Here is a 20957-nt window from a genome sequence, read left to right as displayed (position 1 = left end):
CACCCGCATGGGAATCAGGCGCGCTGCAGGCGGCTCAATGGGCAGCTGGACCGCCTCTGCCCCCTTTCTGTTTATTACTTTAGTTCGGCCTCGGGGGGATGTGTTTGAAGCGCTGGGCGGCTGACACCGCGCTTTGCTTTGCGGGTTTTGATGTGATTAGTTGTTTTGTCCCCCGGCCCGGGGACAGGCGCGCTGGTTGGACAGCCCCATGTGTGAGGACCCCGGGTGCGCGGGGTTTCCGGGCGGCACCCACAGGGGTTGGATGCTGCGCTTGTTTCTCACAGGAGGCTCCGGGGCAGCAGCGCGGTATTTTATGTTTCTTTATTAATTTGAGTCATGCCCCCGTCCAGCTGATTTATTTATGTCTTTAAAACCGTTTCCCTTTCGCCTGGCTCCGTTGTCAGAGCGAATACGTCATGACGTTTCCTATCAACCGCCACGCAAACTGGAGGCGGGGCCTACCGTATGCTAATTAATCCTCAGCGGCAGCCAATCAAAGCGGCCGCCTGATCACCTCATATCTGCATATTCAAAACATCCGCCCAGTGCCCCGCCCCCTCCTGATACCAGTGCCCCGCCCCCTCCTGAAACCGGAGCCCCGCCCAGAGCCCCGCCCCCTCCTCATACCGGAGCCCCGCCCAGTGCCCCACCCCCTCCTGATACTGGAGCCCCGCCCAGTGCCCCACCCCCTCCTGATACCGGAGCCCTGCCCAGTGCCCCACCCAGAGCACCGCCCCCTCCTGAAACTGGAGCCCCGCCCAGTGCCCCACCCCCTCCTGATACTGGAGCCCCGCCCAGTGCCCCACCCCCTCCTGATACCGGAGCCCCGCCCAGTGCGCCACCCCCTCCTGATACCGGAGCTCTGCCCAGTGTCCCACCCAGAGCACCGCCCCCTCCTGAAACTGGAGCCCCGCCCAGTGCCCCGCCCCCTCCTGATACTGGAGCCCCGCCCAGAGACCTGCCACCTCCTGATACCGGAGCCCCGCCCACTGTCCCACCCAGAGCCCCGCCCCCTCCTGATACTGGAGCCCCGCCCAGAGCCCTGCCCCTCCTGATACCGGAGCCCCGCCCAGAGCCCCACCCCCTCCTGATACCGGAGCCCCGCACAGAGCCCCGCCCCCTCCTGATACGAGAGCCCCGCCCAGAGCCCCGCCCCCTCCTGATACCAGAGCCCCGCCCAGAGTCCCACCTCCACCTGTTACCGGAGCCCCGCCCAGAGCCCCGCCCCCTCCTGATACGAGAGCGCCGCCCCCTCCTGATACCAGAGCCCCGCCCAGAGCCCCACCTCCTCTTGTTACCGAAGCCCCACCCAGTTCTCCGCCCCCTCCTGATACCGGAGCCCTGCCCAGTGCCCCGCCCCCTCCTGTTACCAAAGCCCCGCCCAGTTCTCCACCCCTTCCTGATACCGGAGCCCAGCCCAGTGCCCCGCCTCCTCCTGATACCAGAGCCCTGCCCAGTGCCCCACCCCCTCCTGATACCGGAGCCCCGCCCAGTGCCCCGCCTCCTCCTGGTACTGGGGCCTCGCCCAGTTCTCCGCCCCCTCCTGGTACCGGAGCCCCACCCAGTTCTCCGCCCCCTCCTGGTACCGGAGCCCCGCCCCCTCCTGATACCGGAGCCCCGACCAGTGCCCCGCCTCCTCCTGGTACCGGAGCCCCGCCCAGTGCCCCGTCCCCTCCTGATACCGGAGCCCCGCCTGATGCCCTGCCCCCTCCTGATACCGGATCCCCGCCCAGTGCCCCACCCCCTCCTGATACCGGAGCCCCGCCCCGTGGGTGCGTCCTGCCATTCACTGAGGACCTCACACTGTTCAGGGTTAAATTCTATCTGCCACTTATCTGCCCATTTGACCATTCCGTCTATATCTTCCTGTAGCCCAAGATACTCTGCCTCACTGTTAATCACCCATCCAAACTTTGTGTCATCTGCAAACTTGTTAATCCTGCCCCCCCACAGTCATCAATGTCATTTATATAAATGACGAATAATAGGGGACTGACATTGGTACGGCACTGAACACTGGCTTCCAGTAACTAAGATGTGGAGATGCCGGCGTTGGACTGGGGTAAACACAGTAAGAAGTCTAACAACACCAGGTTAAAGCCCAACAGGTCTATTTGGTAGCAAGTCTAACAACACTAACAAAGCTAGTGGCATTTGCTACCAAATAAACCTATTGGACTTTAACCTGGTGTTGTCAAACTTCTTACAGTAACTCAGACAGCCCTCTGTCATCATCCTCTGTCTCCTACAACTGAACCAATTTTGAATCCGGTTTATCAAATTACCCTGTATCCCATATGAATTTATTTATCTCCTTTACATGTCTCCCATGTGGGACCTTGTCAAAGACTTCGCTGAAATCCATTTAAACTACATCAACTGCGCCACCCTCATCTACACACCTGGTCACCTCCTCAAAAAATTCAATCCAATTAGTTAGGCATGATTTCCCTCTGTCAAAGCCATGCTGACTCTCCCTGATCAAGCCTTACCTCTGCACATGGAGATAGATTCCCTCTTTCAGAACTTTCTCCAATAGTTTCACTACCACTGACGTGGGCCTCACTGGTCTGCAGTTCCCGGGTTTATCTCTCCAACGCTTCTTAAATAGCAGAACCACATTAGCTGTTCTCCAGTCCTCTGGCATCTCCCCTGTGGCCAGAGAGAAATTGAAAATTTGGGTCAGAGCCTCTGCAATCTCCTCCCCTTGTCTCCCACAGCAGCCTGGGACAAAATTCATCTGGATCTGGAGATTTATCCACTTTTCAGGGTGCCAACACCTCCAATACCTTGTCCTTCCCTATATCAGTGTGCTGAAGAACCTCACAGTCTCTCTCTGAGCTCCATACCTTTGTCTTCATTCACTTAGTTGAAGACCCAATGTGAAGTATTCATTCAACACTCTACCAATTCCTCTGATTCCACTCACAGATTGCCCACTTGGTCCCTAATGGGCCCTACTCCTTCCTTGGTTATCCTCTTCCCTTTGATATATACTTATAGAATATCTTAGGATATTCCCTACTTTTACCAGCCCCAAATAGGACACTTGCTTTCATCAGTTGCAGTATAAAATATAAGTGCAAGGAAGTACTGTTGGAGGTGTACAGAGTGTTGGTTTGGCCACAGCTGGAGTACTGTGTGCAGTTCTGGTCACCTCACCATAGGAAGGATGTGATAGCACAAGAGAGGGTGCAGAGGAACTTCACCAGGACGTTGCCTGGGATGGAGCATTGGAGCTATAACGAAAGAGTAGAAAGGCTTGGATTGTTTTGTTTAGAGCAGAGAAGGCTGGGGGGGGGGGGTGGGGGCGGGGGGGCATGATTGAGGTGTATAAAATGATGAGGGGCATGGACAGGGTGAGTAGGGAACAACTGTCCCCCTTGGTTGAGGGGTCAGTCACGAGGGGCATAGCTTCAGGGTAAGGGGCAGGAGATTGAGGGATTTTGAGGAAAGATTCTTTCACTCAGAGGATGGTGGGAATCTGGAGTGCGCTACCTGGGAAGGCAGTGGAGGCTGGAAACCTTACAACCTTTGAAAAATATTTGGATGAGCACTTGAAATATCATAGTATTCAAAGATATGGAACAAGTGCAGGAAAATGGGATTAGTGCACCTCTAGTGGCATTTATTGTCAGTGCAGACTCGATGGGCTGAAGGGCCTCCTCTGCGGTGTATGACCATGACTCTGTGACTAATAACGTTTTGTTTATAATTTAATGTTGAAGGGGTGGAAGATTTTTATTGATAAAAATAATGGGTCTTTTATTTTCCCTTGTGGAAAGGGGATTTGTGACTCAACCCCATTTTCAATCTGTTGCATGCTGACCTATAACTCTTGGGCCAGGGCACCAATAACTTGATGCTTGATGACAGTCACTGACAGGTAAGGGTGTGGGGTGAAGGGCACTGGGGAGCAGGAGAGAGGGTTCAGACCGATACACAGGGTGTGGGGTGAAGGGCACTGGGGAGCAGGAGAGAGGGTTCAGACCGATACACAGGGTGTGGGGTGAAGGGGAATGGGGAGCAGGAGAGAGGGTTCAGACCGATACACAGGGTGTGGGGTGAAGGGGAATGGGGAGCAGGAGAGAGGGTTCAGACCGATACACAGGGTGTGGGGTGAAGGGGAATGGGGAGCAGGAGAGAGGGGGAAATCTCAACCTCGCACATTCCAAAACACACACGCAGACACATGGATGCAGGCACACACACGCAAGACACACACACAGATACATGCAGACACACACACACGTGCAGACACACACGCAACACAGATACATGCAGACAGATACATACGCAGACACATGCACACACACACACACACACACACAGTCACACAGATGAACAGGAAACACAAGCCATTTATCATGTGGGAGGTCAGAAAATCTAACCCCCTGTGAGACGAATAGATTGGTGAGGGTTTGAGGGTGGGATAGAGGTAGGGAGGGGGGGTGAGGAGGAGTGAGTGTAGGGATTGAGGGGGGTATGGGAGAGGGTGACAGGTGAGAGAATGAAGGATTTGTGGGTGAGGAGTTGAGGGAGACCGGGCTCACTCTGTCTCTCACTCGGGCAGGTTGCGAGACATGGCGACTGTGAGGAGGACTTTAATCGGAGTTTGCCAGTTGAATTGTACAGAAGATAAGGAGAGGAATTTTGCAGAGTGCCAGCACTTGGTGAGGGCGGGAGCCGATCGAGGGGCAAAACTGCTCTTCCTCCCTGAGGCTTTCGATTACGTGGGCTCTTGTCGGGAGGAGACACTCAGCCAGGCGGAGACTCTGGATGGAGACCTCATTCAGCGCTACTCCACATGGCCAGGTAACCACCCGACACCTCGACTTCCACTCCCCCCCACCTCCCCCCTCCCTCTCTCCCCCCATCCCTCTCTCCCCCCGTCCCTCTCTCCCCCCGTCCCCTCTCTCCCCCCACCCCTCTCTCCCCATCCCTCTCTCCCCCACCCCTCTCTCCCCCATCCCTCTCTCCCCCACCCCTCTCTCCCCCCAACCCCGTCCCTCTCCCCCCGTCCCTCTCTCCCCCATCCCTCTCTCCCCCCGTCACTCTCTCCCTCCCGCCCCGTCCCTCTCTCCCCCGTCCCTCTCTCCCCCGTCCCTCTCTCCCCCCGTCCCTCTCTCCCCCATCCTCCTCTCCCCATCCCTCTCAACCCCCACCCCTCTCTCCCCCCACCCCTGTCCCTCTCTCCCCCTGCCCCCCGTCCTCTCTCCCCCGCCGCCCCCGTCCCTCTCGCCCCCCCCCGTCCCCCTCTCCCCCCCCGCCCCCCGTCTCTCCACCCTGCCCCCTGACCCTCTCTCCCCCCTGCCCCCCGTCCCTCTCTCCCCCCGCCCCCCGTCCCTCTCTCCCCCCTGCCCCCCGTCCCTCTCTCCCCCCTGCCCCCCGTCCCTCTCTCCCCCTGCCCCCCGTCCCTCTCTCCCGCCCTGCCCCCCGTCCCTCTCTCCCCCGCCCCCCGTCCCTCTCTCCGCCCTGCCCCCCGTCCCTCTCTCCCCCCGCCCCCCGTCCCTCTCTCCCGCCCTGCCCCCCGTCCCTCTCTCCCCCTGCCCCCGAGTCCATCTCTCCCCCCCTGCCCCCCACCGCTGTCTCCCCCTGCCGCCCCGTCCCTCTCTCCCCCTGCCGCCCCGTCCCTCTCTCCCCCCCTGCCCCCCGTCCCTCTCTCCCCCTGCCGCCCCGTCCCTCTCTCCCCCCTGCCCCCCGTCCCTCTCTCCCCCCTGCCCCCCGTCCCTCTCTCCCCACTGCCCCCGTCCCTCTCTCCCCCTTGCCCCCCCACCGCTCTCTCCCCCCTGCCCCCCACCGCTCTCCCCTCCTGCCCCCGCCCCTCTCTCCCCCGCCCCCTCTCTCCCCCGCCCCTCTCTCCCCGCCCCTCTCTCCCCCGCCCCTCTCTCCCCCACCCCGCCCCTCACTACCCCCCCGCCCCTCTCGCCCCCGCCCCTCTCTCGCCCCCGCCCCTCTCTCCCCGCCCCTCTCACCCCCCCGCCCCTCTCTGCCCCGCCCCTCTCTCCCCGCCCCACTTTCCCCCGCCCCTCTCCCCCCCGCCCCCGTCCCCCTCTCCCCCCCGCCCCCGTCCCTCTCTCCCCCCCGCCCCCGTCCCCCTCTCCCCCCCCGCCCCCGTCCCCCTCTCCCCCCCCCGTCCCTCTCTCCGCCCTGCCCCCTGTCCCTCTCCCCCCAGCCCCCTGTCCCTCTCTCCCCCCCGCCCCCGAGTCCCTCTCTCCCCCCTGCCCCCGAGTCCCTCTCTCACCCCCTGCCCCCGAGTCCCTCTCTCCCCCCTGCCCCCCGCCCCGCTCTCCCCCTGCCCCGCCCGGCCCCTCTCTCTCCCCCCGCCTCGCACCTCTCTCCCCCCACGCCGCCCTGCTCTCCCCCAGCCCCGCCCCAGACCTCTCTCCCCCCAGCCCCGCCCCGCACCTCTCTCCCCCCACGCCGCCCCTCACTCCCCCGGCCCTGCCCGTCTCTCCCCCGCCCCGCCCCTCTCTCCCCCCGCCCCGCCCCTCTCTCCCCCCGCCCCGCCCCTCTCTCCCCCCGCCCCCCCACCCCTCTCCCCGCCCCCCCAACCCTCTCCCTGCCCCCCCAGCCCTCTCCCCGCCCCCGCACCCCTCTCCCCGCCCCCCCACCCCTCGTCCCGCCCCCCCACCCCTCTCCCCGCCCCCCCACCCCTCTCCCCACCCCCCACCCCTCTCTCCGCCCCCTCTTCACTCTCCCCGCCGCCCCCCACCCCTCTCCCCGCCCCCTCTCCCCTCCCCCCACCCCTCTCCCCGCCACCCCACCCCTCTCCCCGCCCCCCCACCCCTCTCCCTGCCCCCCCCTCCCCGCCCCCCCCTCCCCGCCCCCCCTCTCCCCGCCCCCCCCTCTCCCCGCCCCCCCACCCTCTCCCCACCGCCCCCTCTCCCCGCCGACCCTCTCCCCCGCCCCCCTCTCCGCCCCCCTCTCCCCCCTCTCCCGCCCCCTCTCCCCTCTCCCCGCCCCCTCTCCACTCTCCCCGCCCCCCCGACCCTTCTCTCCGACCCCCCGACCCTTCTCCCCGCCCCCCCACCCCTCTCCCCGCTCCCCCACCCCTCTCCCCGCCCCCCCACCCCTCTCCCCGCCCCCCCACCCCTCTCCCCGCCCCCCCACCCTCTCCCCCGCCCCCCACCCCTCTCCCCGCCCCCCACACTATCCCCGCCCCCCACCCCTATCCCCGCCCCCCCACCCCTATCCCCGCCCCCCACCCCTATCCCTGTCCCCCACCCGTATCCCCGCCCCCCCACCCCTATCCCCCGCCCCCCCACCCCCTCTCCCCACCCCCCCACCCCTCTCCCCGCCCCCCCACCCCTCTCCCCGCCCCCCCACCCCTCTCCCCGCCCCCCCACCCCTCTCCCCGCCCCCCACCCCTCTCCCCCCCACCCCTCCCCCCGCCCCCCCCACCCCTCTCCCCGCTCACCTCTCCCCGCCCCCCCACCCCTCTCCCCGCCCCCCCACCCCTCTCCCCGCCCCCCCACCCCCTCTCCCCGCCCCCCCACCCCTCTCCCCGCCCCCCACCCCTCTCCCGCCCCCCCACCCCTCTCCCCGCCCCCCCAACCCTCTCCCCGTCCCCCCACCCTCTCCCCGCCCCCCACCCCTCTCCCCCGCCCCCCACCCCTCTCCCGCCCCCCACCCCTCTCCCCGCCCCCCCACCCCTCTCCCCGCCCCCCCACCCCTCTCCCCGCCCTCCCACCCCTCTCCCCGCCCTCCCACCCCTCTCCCCGCCCCCCACCCCTCTCCCCGCCCCCCCACCCCTCTCCCCGCCCCATCACCCCTCTCCCCGCCGCCCCCTCTCCCTCTCCCCGCCCCCTCTCCCTCTCCCCGCCCCCTCTCCCCTCTCCCCGCCCCCTCTCCCCGCCCCCTCTCCCCTCTCCCCGCCCCCTCACCACTCTCCCCGCCCCCTCTCCCTCTCCCCGACCCCCCTCTCCGACCCCCCGACCCTTCTCCCCGCGCCCCCACCCCTCTCCCCGACCCCCCACCCCTCTCCCCGCCCCCCCACCCCTCTCCCCACGCCCCACCCCTCTCCCCGACCCCCCACCCCTCTCCCCGCCCCCCACCCCTCTCCCCGCCCCCACCCCTCTCCCCGCCCCCCCCACCCCGATCCCCGCCCCCCCACCCCTATCCCCGCCCCCCACCCCTATCCCCGCCCCCCCACCCCTATCCCCGCCCCCCACCCTATCCTCGCCCCCCCACCCCATTCCCCGCCCCCCCACCCCTATCCCCGCCCCCCACCCCCTATCCCCGCCCCCCACCCCTATCCCCGCCCCCCCACCCCATCCCCGCCCCCCCACCCCTCTCCCCGCCCCCCCACCCCTCACCCCGCCCCCCCACCCCTCTCCCCGCCCCCCCACCCCCTCTCCCCGCCCTCCCACCCCTTCCCCGCCCTCCCACCCCTCTCCCCGCCCCCCCACCCCTCTCCCCGCCCCCCCACCCCTCTCCCCGCCCCATCACCCCTCTCCCCGCCCCCCCACCCCTCTCCCGCCCCCCCACCCCTCTCCCCGCCCCCCCACCCCTCTCCCCCCCCACCCCTCTCCCCCCCACCCCTCTCCCCGCCCACCTCTCCCTCTCCCCGCCCCCCACCCCTCTCCCCGCCCCCACCCCTCTCCCCGCGCCCCCACCTCTCTCCCCGCCCCCCCACCCCTCTCCCCGCCCCCCCACCCCTCTCCCCGCCCTCCCACCCCTCTCCCCGCCCCCCCACCCCTCTCCCCGCCCCCCACCCCTCTCCCCGCCCCCCACCCCTCTCCCCGCCCCCCCACCCATCTCCCGCCCCCCCACCCATCTCCCCGTCCCCCACCCCTCTCCCCCGCCCCCTCTCCCCTCTCCCCTCTCCCCGCCCTCCCACCCCTCTCCCCGCCCCCCACCCCTCTCCCCGCCCCCCACCCCTCTCCCCGCCCCCCCACCCCTCTCCCCGCCCCCCCACCCCTCTCCCCGCCCCCCACCCCTCTCCCCGCCCCACCACCCCTCTCCCCGCCCCCCCACCCCTCTCCCCGCCCCCCACCCCTCTCCCCGCCCCCCCACCCCTCTCCCCGCCCCCCCACCCATCTCCCCGCCCCCCACCCCTCTCCCCGCCCCCCTCTCCCCTCTCCCCGCCCCCCCACCCCTCTCCCCGCCCCACCACCCTCTCCCCGCCCCACCACCTCTCTCCCCGCCCCCCACCCCTCTCCCCGCCCCCCACCCCTCTCCCCGCCCCCCACCCCTCTCCCCGCCCCCCCACCCCTCTCCCCGCCCCCCCACCCCTCTCCCCGCCCCCACCCTCTTCCCGCCCCCCCACCCCTCTCCCCGCCCCCCCACCCCTCTCCCCGTCCCCCCACCCCTCTCCCCCGCCCCCCCCACCCCTCTCCCCGCCCCCCCACCCCTCTCCCCGCCCCCCACCCCTCTCCCCGCCCCCCACCCCTCTCCCCGCCCCCCACCCCTCTCCCCGCCCCCCACCCCTCTCCCCGCCCCCCACCCCTCTCCCCGACACGCCGACCCCTCTCCCCGCCCCCCCACCCATCTCCCCGCCCCCCCACACTCTCCCCCGCCCCCCCACCCCTCTCCCCGCCCCCCGCACCCCTCTCCTCGCCCCCCACCCGCTCCCCGCCCCCCACCCGCTCCCCGCCCCCCCCACCCGCTCCCCGCCCCACCCACCCCTCTCCCCGCCCCCCCACCCCTCTGCCCGCCCCCCCAACCCCTCTCCCCGCTCCCCCCACCCCTCTCCCCGCCCCCCCACCCCTCTCCCCGCCCCCCCACCCCTCTCCCGCCCCCCCACCCCTCTCCCCGCCCCCCACCCCTCTCCCGCCCCCCACCCCTCTCCCCGCCCCCCCTCCCCTCTCCCCGCCCCCCCACCCCTCTCCCCGCCCCCCCACCCCTCTCCCCGCCCCCCCACCCCTCTCCCCGCCGCCCCCTCTCCCCTCTCCCGCCCCCTCTCCCCTCTCCCCGCCCCCTCTCCCTCTCCCCGCCCCCTCTCCCCTCTCCCCGCCCCCTCACCACTCTCCCAGCCCCCTCTCCCCTCTCCCCGACCCCCCGACCCTTCTCTCCGACCCCCCGACCCTTCTCCCCGACCCCCCGACCCTTCTCCCGCGCCCCCACCCCTCTCCCCGACCCCCCACCCCTCTCCCCGCCCCCCCACCCCTCTCCCCGCCCCCCACCCCTCTCCCCGCCCCCCACCACTATCCTCGCCCCCCAACCCCTATCCCCGCCCCCCCACCCCTATCCCCCGCCCCCCCACCCCTATCCCCGCCCCCCCACCCCTATCCCCGCCCCCCCCCCCCCTATCCCCGCCCCCCACCCCTATCCCCGCCCCCCCACCCCTATCCCCGCCCCCCCACCCCTATCCACGCCCCCCCACCCCTATCCCCGCCCCCCCACCCCTATCCCCGCCCCCACCCCTATCCCCGCCCCCCACCCCAATCCCCCCCCCCCACCCCTCCCCCGCCCCCCACCCCTCTCCCCGCCCCCCCACCCCTCTCCCCGCCCCCCCACCCCTCTCCCCGCCCCCCCACCCCTCTCCCCCGCCCTCCCACCCCTCTCCCCGCCCCCCCCTCCCCCCTCTCCCCGCCCCCCCACCCCTCTCCCGCCCCCCCACCCCTCTCCCCGCCCCCACCCCTCCGCCCCCCCACCCCTCTCCCCGCCCCCCACCCCTCTCCCCGCCCCCCACCCCTCTCCCCGCCCCCCCACCCCTCTCCCCCCCCACCCCTCTCCCCCCCACCCCTCTCCCCGCCCACCTCTCCCTCTCCCCGCCCCCCACCCCTCTCCCCGCCCCCCACCTCTCTCCCCGCCCCCCCACCCCTCTCCCCGCCCCCCCACCCCTCTCCCCGCCACCCGACCCTCCCCGCCACCCGACCCCTCTCCCCGCCCCCCCACCCCTATCCCCGCCCCCCCACCCCTATCCCCGCCCCCCCACCCCTCTCCTCGCCCCCCCCACCTCTCTCCCCGCCCCCCCACCCCTCTCCCCGCCCCCCCACCCATCTCCCCGCCCCCCCACCCTCTCCCCGCCCGCCCACCCATCTCCCCGTCCCCCACCCCTCTCCCCGCCCCCCTCTCCCCTCTCCCCTCTCCCCGCCCCCCCACCCCTCTCCCCGCCCCCCCACCCCTCTCCCCGCCCCCCCCCCCCCCCTCTCCCCGCCCCCCCACCCCTCTCCCCGCCCCCCACCCCCTCTCCCGCCCCCCCACCCCTCTCCCCGCCCCCCACCCCTCTCCCCGCCCCCCCCACCCCATCTCCCCGCCCCCCACCCCTCTCCCCGCCCCCATCCCTCTCCCCGCCCCCCTCCCCCCCACCCTCTCGCGCCCCCCACCCCTCTCCCCGCCCCCACCCCTCTCCCCGCCCCACCACCCCTCTCCCCGCCCCCCCACCCCTCTCCCCGCCCCCCACCCCTCTCCCCGCCCCCCACCCCTCTCCCCGCCCCCCACCCCTCTCCCCGCCCCCCCACCCCTCTCCCCGCCCCCCACCCTCTCCGCCCCCCACCCCTCTCCCCGCCCCCCCACCCCTCTCCCCGCCCCCCCACCCCTCTCCCCGCCCCCCCACCCCTCTCCCCGCCCCACCACCCCTCTCCCCGCCCCACCCACCCCTCTCCCCGCCCCCCCACCCCTCTCCCCGCCCCCCCACCCCTCTGCCCGCCCCCCCAACCCCTCTCCCCGCTCCCCCCACCCCTCTCCCCGCCTCCCCAACCCTCTTCCCGCCCCCCCACCCCTTCCCCGCCCCCCCACCCCTTCCTCGCCCCCCCACCCCTCTCCCCGCCCCCCCACCCCTCTCCCCGCCCCCCCACCCCTCTCCCCGCCCCCCCACCCTCTCCCCGCCCCCCCACCCGTCTCCCCGCCCCCCCACCCGTCTCCCCGCCCCCCCCAAACCTCTCCCCGCCCCCCCCACACCTCTCCCCGCCCCCCACACCTCGCCCCGCCCCCCAACCCTCTCCCCGCCCCCCCACCCCTCTCCCGGCCCCCGCACCCCTCTCCCCGCCCCCGCACCCCTCTCCCCGCCCCCCACCCCTCTCCCCGACCCGCCACCCCTCTCCCCGACCCTCCACCCCTCTCCCCGCCCCCCACCCCTCTCCCCGCCCCCCCCACCCCTCTCCCCGCCCCCCCCACCCCTCTCCCCGCCCCCCCACCCCTCTCCCCGCCCCCCCCACCCCTCTCCCCGCCCCCCACTTCTCCCCCCCCCCTACTTCTCCCCCCCACCCCTCTCCCCGCCCCCCCACCCCTCTCCCCGCCCCCCCACCCCTCTCCCCGCCCCCCCACCCCTCTCCCCGCCCCCCCACCCCTCTCCCCGCCCCCCCACCCCTCTCCCCGCCCCCCCACCCTCTCCCCGCCCCCCCACCCCTCTCCCCGCCCCCCACCCCTCTCCCCGCCCCCCCACCCGTCTCCCCGCCCCCCCACCCGTCTCCCCGCCCCCCCCAAACCTCTCCCCGCCCCCCCCACACCTCTCCCCGCCCCCCACACCTCGCCCCGCCCCCCAACCCTCTCCCCGCCCCCCCACCCCTCTCCCGGCCCCCGCACCCCTCTCCCGGCCCCCGCACCCCTCTCCCCGCCCCCGCACCCCTCTCCCCGCCCCCCACCCCTCTCCCCGACCCGCCACCCCTCTCCCCGACCCTCCACCCCTCTCCCCGCCCCCCCACCCCTCTCCCCGCCCCCCCCCACCCCTCTCCCCGCCCCCCCACACCTCTCCCCGCCCCCCCCACCCCTCTCCCCGCCCCCCCACTTCTCCCCCCCCCCCACACTTCTCCCCCCCCACCCCTCTCCCCGCCCCCCCACCCCTCTCCCCGCCCCCCCACCCCTCTCCCTGCCCCCCCACCCCTCTCCCCGCCCCCCCACCCCTCTCCCCGCCCCCCCACCCCTCTCCCCGCCCCCCCACCCCTCTCCCCGCCCCCCACCCCTCTCCCCGCCCCCCACCCTTCTCTTCGCCCCCCCACCCCTCTCCTCGCCCCCCACCCCTCTCCTCGCCCCCCCACCTCTCTCCCCGCCCACATCTCCCCTCTCCCCGCCCCATCACCCCTCTCCCCGACCCCCACCACCCCTCTCCCCGACCCCCACCACCCCTCTCCCCGACCCCCCCACCCCTCCCCCGACCCCCCCCACCCCTCTCCCCGACCCCCCCACCCCTCTCCCCGACCCCCCCACCCTCTCCCCCGACCCCCCTTCCCCTCTCCCCGACACCCCCACCCCTCTCCCCGACCCCCCCACCCCTCTCCCCGCCCACACCACCCCTCTCCCCGCCCCCCCACCCCTCTCCCCGCCGCCCCCCCACCCCTCTCCCCGCCCCCCCACCCCTCTCCCCGCCCCCCCCACCCCTCTCCCCGCCCCCCCCAAAACCTCTCCCCGCCCCCCCCACCCATCACCCCGCCCCCACCCCTCTCCCCGACCCCACCCCTCTCCCCGCCCCCCCACCCCTCTCCCCGCCCCCGCACCCCTCTCCCCGCCCCCGCACCCCTCTCCCCGACCCACACCCCTCTCCCCGACCCGCCACCCCTCTCCCCGCCCCTCCACCCCTCTCCCCGCCCCCCCACCCCTCTCCCCGCCCCCGCCCACCCCTCTCCCGCCCCCCCACCCCTCTCCCCGCCCCCCCACCCCTCTCCCCGCCCCCCCACCCCTCTCCCGCCCCCCCCACCCCTCTCCCCGCCCTCCCCACCCCTCTCCCCGCCCCCCCCACCCCTCTCCCCGCCCCCCCCACCCCTCTCCCCGCCCCCCCCACCCCTCTCCCCGCCCCCCCACTTCTCCCCCCACCCCTCTCCCCGCCCCACCACCCCTCTCCCCGCCCCACCACCCCTCTCCCCGACCCCACCACCCCTCTCCCCGACCCCCACCACCCCTCTCCCCGACCCCCCCCACCCCTCCCCCGACCCCCCCCAACCCTCTCCCCGACCCCCCCACCCCTCTCCCCGACACCCCCACCCCTCCCGCCGCCCCCCCCACCCCTCTCCCCCCGCCCCCCCACCCCTCTCCCCGCCCCCCCACCCCTCTCCCCCCCCCCACCCCTCTCCCCGCCACCCCACCCCTCTCCCCGCCACCCCACCCCTCTCCCCGCCCCCCCAACCCCTCTCCCCGCCCCCCCAACCCCTCTCCCCCGCCCCCCCCACCCCTCTCCCGCCCCCCCCCACCCCTCTCCCCGCCCCCCCACCCCTCTCCCCGCCCCCCCACCCCTCTCCCCGCCCCCCCACCCCTCTCCCCGCCCCCCACCCCTCTCCCCGCCCCCCCACCCCTCTCCCCGCCCCCCTCTCCCCTCTCCCCGCCCCCCTCTCCCCTCTCCCCCACCCCTCTCCCCTCTCCCCCACCCCTCTCCCCCACCCCTCTCCCCTCTCCCCCACCCCTCTCCCCCACCCCTCTCCCCGCCCCCCCCACCCTCTCCCCGCCCCCCCACCCCTCTCCCCGCCCCCCCCCACCCCTCTCCCCGCCCCCCCCACCCCTCTCCCCGCCCCCCCACCCCTCTCCCCGCCCCCCACCCCTTTCCCCACACCCCCCTCTCTCCCCTGCCATCCCTTTCCCCACACCCCCCTTCCCCCTCCCCCCACGCCCCATCCCCCTCTCCCCACACTCCCTGCCCCTCTCTCCCCCTGCCCCCATCCCTCTCTCCCCCCGTCCCTCTGTCCATTGTCCCTCTGTCCGTCCGCACGCCCCCATCCCTCTTTCACCCCGCACTCCCCTGCCCTCTCTCCCCGTCCCTCTCTCCCCCCGGACCGCATCCCCGCGCCCTCTGTCCTTCTGACCCCCATCCCTCTCTCCCCACCGCTCCAGGCCCTCTCTCCCCCCCCATCCCTCTGTCCCGCTGCCCCCCAACCCTCTTGCCTCCCCCATCCCTGTCTCCCCTCAATCCTCTCTCCCCCCCGCACCCCCGTCCCTCCGCATGCCCCTGTCCCCGAGCAACCCGTCCTTCTGTTCTGCCGCCCCCGTTCCCCGCCCCCCCGACCTTCTCCCCCCCCCGCACCCCCGTCCCTCTCTGCCCCATGCTCCCGTCCCTCTCTCCCCCCTGATCCCGTCCCTCTCTCCCCCTGATCCCGTCCCTCTCTCCCCCTGCCCCCGTCCCACTCCCCCCGCAACCCCATCCCTCTCTCCCTCCACACCCCCATCTGTCTGCCTTTCTGTCTCTTTCTCCCTGTCTTTCGCTGTCTCACTCTGTTTGCCTCACTCTGTCTCTCTTTGTCTTTGGCCAGCACGGTGGCACCATGTTTCGCACTGCTGCCTCACAGTGACACGGTGACACAGTGGTTAACACTGCTGCCTCACAGTGACACGGTGACACAGTGGTTATCACTGCTGCCTCACAGTGACACGGTGACACAGTGGTTAACACTGCTGCCTCACAGCGACACGGTGACACAGTGGTTAACGCTGCTGTCTCACAGCGACACGGTGACACAGTGGTTAACACTGCTGCCTCACAGCGACACGGTGACACAGTGGTTAACACTGCTGCCTCACAGTGACACGGTGACACAGTGGTTATCACTGCTGCCTCACAGTGACACGGTGACACAGTGGTTAACGCTGCTGTCTCACAGCGACACGGTGACACAGTGGTTAACACTGCTGCCTCACAGTGACACGGTGACACAGTGGTTAACGCTGCTGCCTCACAGTGACACGGTGACACAGTGGTTAACGCTGCTGCCTCACAGTGACACGGTGACACAGTGGGTTAACGCTGCTGCCTCACAGCGACACGGTGACACAGTGGTTAGCGCTGCTGCCTCACAGTGACACGGTGACACAGTGGTTAACGCTGCTGCCTCACAGCGACACGGTGACACAGTGGTTAACACTGCTGCCTCACAGTGACACGGTGGCACAGTGGTTAGCGCTGCTGCCTCACAGCGACACGGTGGCACAGTGGTTAACGCTGCTGCCTCACAGTGACACGGTGACACAGTGGTTAACGCTGCTGCCTCACAGTGACACGGTGACACAGTGGTTAGCACTGCTGCCTCACAGTGACACGGTGACACAGTGGTTAACGCTGCTGCCTCACAGCGACACGGTGACACAGTGGTTAACGCTGCTGCCTCACAGCGACACGGTGACACAGTGGTTAACGCTGCTGCCTCACAGCGACACGGTGGCACAGTGGTTAACGCTGCTGCCTCACAGTGACACGGTGACACAGTGGTTAGCACTGCTGCCTCACAGTGACACGGTGACACAGTGGTTAACGCTGCTGCCTCACAGTGACACGGTGGCACAGTGGTTAACGCTGCTGCCTCACAGTGACACGGTGACACAGTGGTTAACGCTACTGCCTCACAGTGACACGGTGACACAGTGGTTAACGCTGCTGCCTCACAGTGACACGGTGACACAGTGGTTAACGCTGCTGCCTCACAGCGACACGGTGACACAGTGGTTATCACTGCTGCCTCACAGTGACACGGTGACACAGTGGGTTAACGCTGCTGCCTCACAGCGACACGGTGACACAGTGGTTATCACTGCTGCCTCACAGTGACACGGTGACACAGTGGGTTAACGCTGCTGCCTCACAGCGACACGGTGGCACAGTGGTTAACACTGCTGCCTCACAGTGACACGGTGACACAGTGGTTAACGCTGCTGCCTCACAGCGACACGGTGGCACAGTGGTTAACGCTGCTGCCTCACAGTGACACGGTGGCACAGTGGTTAACGCTGCTGCCTCACAGTGACACGGTGGCACAGTGGTTAACGCTGCTGTCTCACAGTGACACGGTGGCACAGTGGTTAACGCTGCTGCCTCACAGTGACACGGTGACACAGTGGTTATCGCTGCTGTCTCACAGTGACACGGTGGCACAGTGGTTAACGCTGCTGCCTCACAGCGACACGGTGACACAGTGGTTATCGCTGCTGTCTCACAGTGACACGGTGACACAGTGGTTAACGCTGCTGCCTCACAGTGACACGGTGACACAGTGGTTATCGCTGCTGTCTCACAGTGACACGGTGACACAGTGGTTATCACTGCTGCCTCACAGCGACACGGTGGCACAGTGGTTAGCACTGCTGCCTCACAGTGACACGGTGACACAGTGGTTAACACTGCTGCCTCACAGTGACACGGTGACACAGTGGTTAGCACTGCTGCCTCACAGCGACACGGTGACACAGTGGTTAACACTGCTGCCTCACAGCGACACGGTGGCACAGTGGTTATCACTGCTGCCTCACAGCGACACGGTGACACAGTGGTTAACGCTGCTGCCTCACAGCGACACGGTGACACAGTGGTTAACGCTGCTGCCTCACAGTGACACGGTGACACAGTGGTTAGCACTGCTGCCTCACAGCGACACGGTGACACAGTGGTTAACGCTGCTGCCTCACAGCGACACGGTGGCACAGTGGTTAACACTGCTGCCTCACAGTGACACGGTGGCACAGTGGGTTAACACTGCTGCCTCACAGCGACACGGTGACACAGTGGTTAACGCTGCTGCCTCACAGCGACACGGTGGCACAGTGGTTAACGCTGCTGCCTCACAGTGACACGGTGACACAGTGGTTCGCACTGCTGCCTCACAGTGACACGGTGACACAGTGGTTAACGCTGCTGCCTCACAGCGACACGGTGACACAGTGGTTATCACTGCTGCCTCACAGTGACACGGTGACACAGTGGTTAACGCTGCTGCCTCACAGTGACACGGTGACACAGTGGTTATCACTGCTGCCTCACAGTGACACGGTGACACAGTGGTTAACGCTGCTGCCTCACAGCGACACGGTGACACAGTGGTTATCACTGCTGCCTCACAGTGACACGGTGACACAGTGGTTAGCACTGCTGCCTCACAGCGACACGGTGACACAGTGGTTAACGCTGCTGCCTCACAGCGACACGGTGGTACAGTGGTTAACGCTGCTGCCTCACAGTGACACGGTGGCACAGTGGTTATCACTGCTGCCTCACAGTGACACGGTGACACAGTGGTTAACGCTGCTGCCTCACAGCGACACGGTGGCACAGTGGTTAGCACTGCTGCCTCACAGCGACACGGTGGCACAGTGGTTAACGCTGCTGCCTCACAGCGACACGGTGGCACAGTGGTTCGCACTGCTGCCTCACAGCGACACGGTGACACAGTGGTTATCACTGCTGCCTCACAGTGACACGGTGACACAGTGGTTAGCACTGCTGCCTCACAGTGACACGGTGACACAGTGGTTAACACTGCTGCCTCACAGTGACACGGTGACACAGTGGTTAACGCTGCTACCTCACAGTGACACGGTGGCACAGTGGTTATCACTGCTGCCTCACAGTGACACGGTGGCACAGTGGTTAGCACTGCTGCCTCACAGTGACACGGTGACACAGTGGGTTAACACTGCTGCCTCACAGCGACACGGTGACACAGTGGGTTAACACTGCTGCCTCACAGCGACACGGTGACACAGTGGTTAACGCTGCTGCCTCACAGTGACACGGTGACACAGTGGGTTAACACTGCTGCCTCACAGTGACACGGTGACACAGTGGTTAACGCTGCTACCTCACAGTGACACGGTGGCACAGTGGTTATCACTGCTGCCTCACAGTGACACGGTGGCACAGTGGTTAGCACTGCTGCCTCACAGTGACACGGTGACACAGTGGGTTAACACTGCTGCCTCACAGCGACACGGTGACACAGTGGGTTAACACTGCTGCCTCACAGCGACACGGTGACACAGTGGTTAACGCTGCTGCCTCACAGTGACACGGTGACACAGTGGTTAACACTGCTGCCTCACAGCGACACGGTGACACAGTGGTTAACGCTGCTGCCTCACAGTGACACGGTGACACAGTGGTTAACACTGCTGCCTCACAGCGACACGGTGACACAGTGGTTAACACTGCTGCCTCACAGTGACACGGTGACACAGTGGTTAACACTGCTGCCTCACAGCGACACGGTGACACAGTGGTTAACGCTGCTGCCTCACAGTGACACGGTGACACAGTGGGTTAACACTGCTGCCTCACAGTGACACGGTGACACAGTGGTTAACGCTGCTACCTCACAGTGACACGGTGGCACAGTGGTTATCACTGCTGCCTCACAGTGACACGGTGGCACAGTGGTTAGCACTGCTGCCTCACAGCGACACGGTGGCACAGTGGTTAGCACTGCTGCCTCACAGCGACACGGTGGCACAGTGGTTATCACTGCTGCCTCACAGCGACACGGTGGCACAGTGGTTATCACTGCTGCCTCACAGCGACACGGTGACACAGTGGTTAACACTGCTGCCTCACAGCGACACGGTGGCACAGTGGTTAACGCTGCTGCCTCACAGTGACACGGTGGCACAGTGGTTAACACTGCTGCCTCACAGTGACACGGTGGCACAGTGGTTATCACTGCTGCCTCACAGTGACACGGTGGCACAGTGGTTATCACTGCTGTCTCACAGTGACACGGTGACACAGTGGTTATCACTGCTGCCTCACAGTGACACGGTGGCACAGTGGTTATCACTGCTGCCTCACAGCGACACGGTGACACAGTGGTTATCACTGCTGCCTCACAGTGACACGGTGGCACAGTGGTTATCACTGCTGCCTCACAGTGACACGGTGACACAGTGGTTAACACTGCTGCCTCACAGTGACACGGTGACACAGTGGTTATCACTGCTGCCTCACAGTGACACGGTGACAAGGAGATAGCTGAAGAAATAGTGGAGGCGTTAGTTATGATCTTTCAAAAGTCACTGGAGTCAGGGAAAGTCCCAGAGGATTGGAAAATCGCTGTTGTAACCCCACTGTTCAAGAAGGGAACAAGAAAAAAGATGGAAAATTATAGGCCAATTAGCCTAACCTCAGTTGTTGGCAAAATTCTAGAATCCATCGTTAAGGATGAGATTTCTAAATTCTTGGAAGTGCAGGGTCGGATTAAGACAAGTCAGCATGGATTTAGTAAGGGGAGGTCGTGCCTGACAAACCTGTTAGAGTTCTTTGAAGAGATAACAAATAGGTTAGACCAAGGAGAGCCAATGGATGTTATCTATCTTGACTTCCAAAAGGCCTTTGACAAGGTGCCTCACGGGAGACTGCTGAGTAAAATAAGGGCCCATGGTATTCGAGGCAAGGTACTAACATGGATTGACGATTGGCTGTCAGACAGAAGGCAGAGAGTTGGGATAAAAGGTTCTTTCTCAGAATGGCAACCGGTGACAAGTGGTGTCCCGCAGGGTTCAGTGTTGGGGCCACAGCTGTTCTCTTTATATATTAACGATCTAGATGACGGGACTGGGAGCATTCTGGCCAAGTTTGCCGATGATACAAAGATAGGTGGAGGGGCAGGTAGTATTGAGGAGGTGGGGAGGCTGCAGAAAGATTTAGACAGTTTAGGAGAGTGGTCCAAGAAGTGGCTGATGAAATTCAACGTGGGCAAGTGCGAGGTTGTACACTTTGGAAAAAAGAATAGAGGCATGGACTATTTTCTAAACGGTGACAAAATTCATAATGCTAAAGTGCAAAGGGACTTGGGAGTCCTAGTCCAGGATTCTCTAAAGGTAAACTTGCAGGTTGAGTCCGTAATTAAGAAAGCAAATGTAATGTTGTCATTTATCTCAAGAGGCTTGGAATACAAAAGCAGGGATGTACTTCTGAGGCTTTATAAAGCACTGGTTAGGCCCCATTTGGAGTACTGTGAGCAATTTTGGGCCCCACACCTCAGGAAGGACATACTGGCACTGGAGCGGGTCCAGCGGAGATTCACACGGATGATCCCAGGAATGGTAGGCCTGACATACGATGAACGTCTGAGGATCGTGGGATTATATTCATTGGAGTTTAGGAGGTTGAGGGGAGATCTGATAGAAACTTACAAGATAATGAACGGCTTAGATAGGATGGACGTAGGGAAGTTGTTTCCATTAACAGGGGAGACTAGGACGCGGGGGCACAGCCTTAGAATAAAAGGGAGTCACTTTAGAACAGAGATGAGGAGAAATTTCTTCAGCCAGAGAGTGGTGGGTCTGTGGAATTCATTGCCACAGAGGGCTGTGGAGGCCGAGACGTTGAGCGT

General features: G+C 67.5%; 1 pseudogene across 1 annotated transcript in view; it reads left to right on the top strand.

Annotated features, from left to right (window-relative positions):
• Positions 1–217: 217 nt before the first annotated feature.
• LOC144487371 (deaminated glutathione amidase-like) overlaps positions 218–20957 on the top strand; it is a 127664-nt pseudogene continuing 106924 nt past the window's right edge. The window contains exons 1-2 of the transcript XR_013496402.1: positions 218–306; positions 4574–4815. The product of XR_013496402.1 is annotated as a deaminated glutathione amidase-like (transcript). The remainder of the gene's footprint in view (positions 307–4573; positions 4816–20957) is intronic.

The sequence above is a fragment of the Mustelus asterias genome, unplaced genomic scaffold, assembly GCF_964213995.1.
Source record: "Mustelus asterias unplaced genomic scaffold, sMusAst1.hap1.1 HAP1_SCAFFOLD_757, whole genome shotgun sequence".
Taxonomy (NCBI): Eukaryota; Metazoa; Chordata; class Chondrichthyes; order Carcharhiniformes; family Triakidae; genus Mustelus; species Mustelus asterias.
Note: the sequence above shows the minus strand (reverse complement) of the source record. Positions and strands in the feature narration are given on the sequence as shown.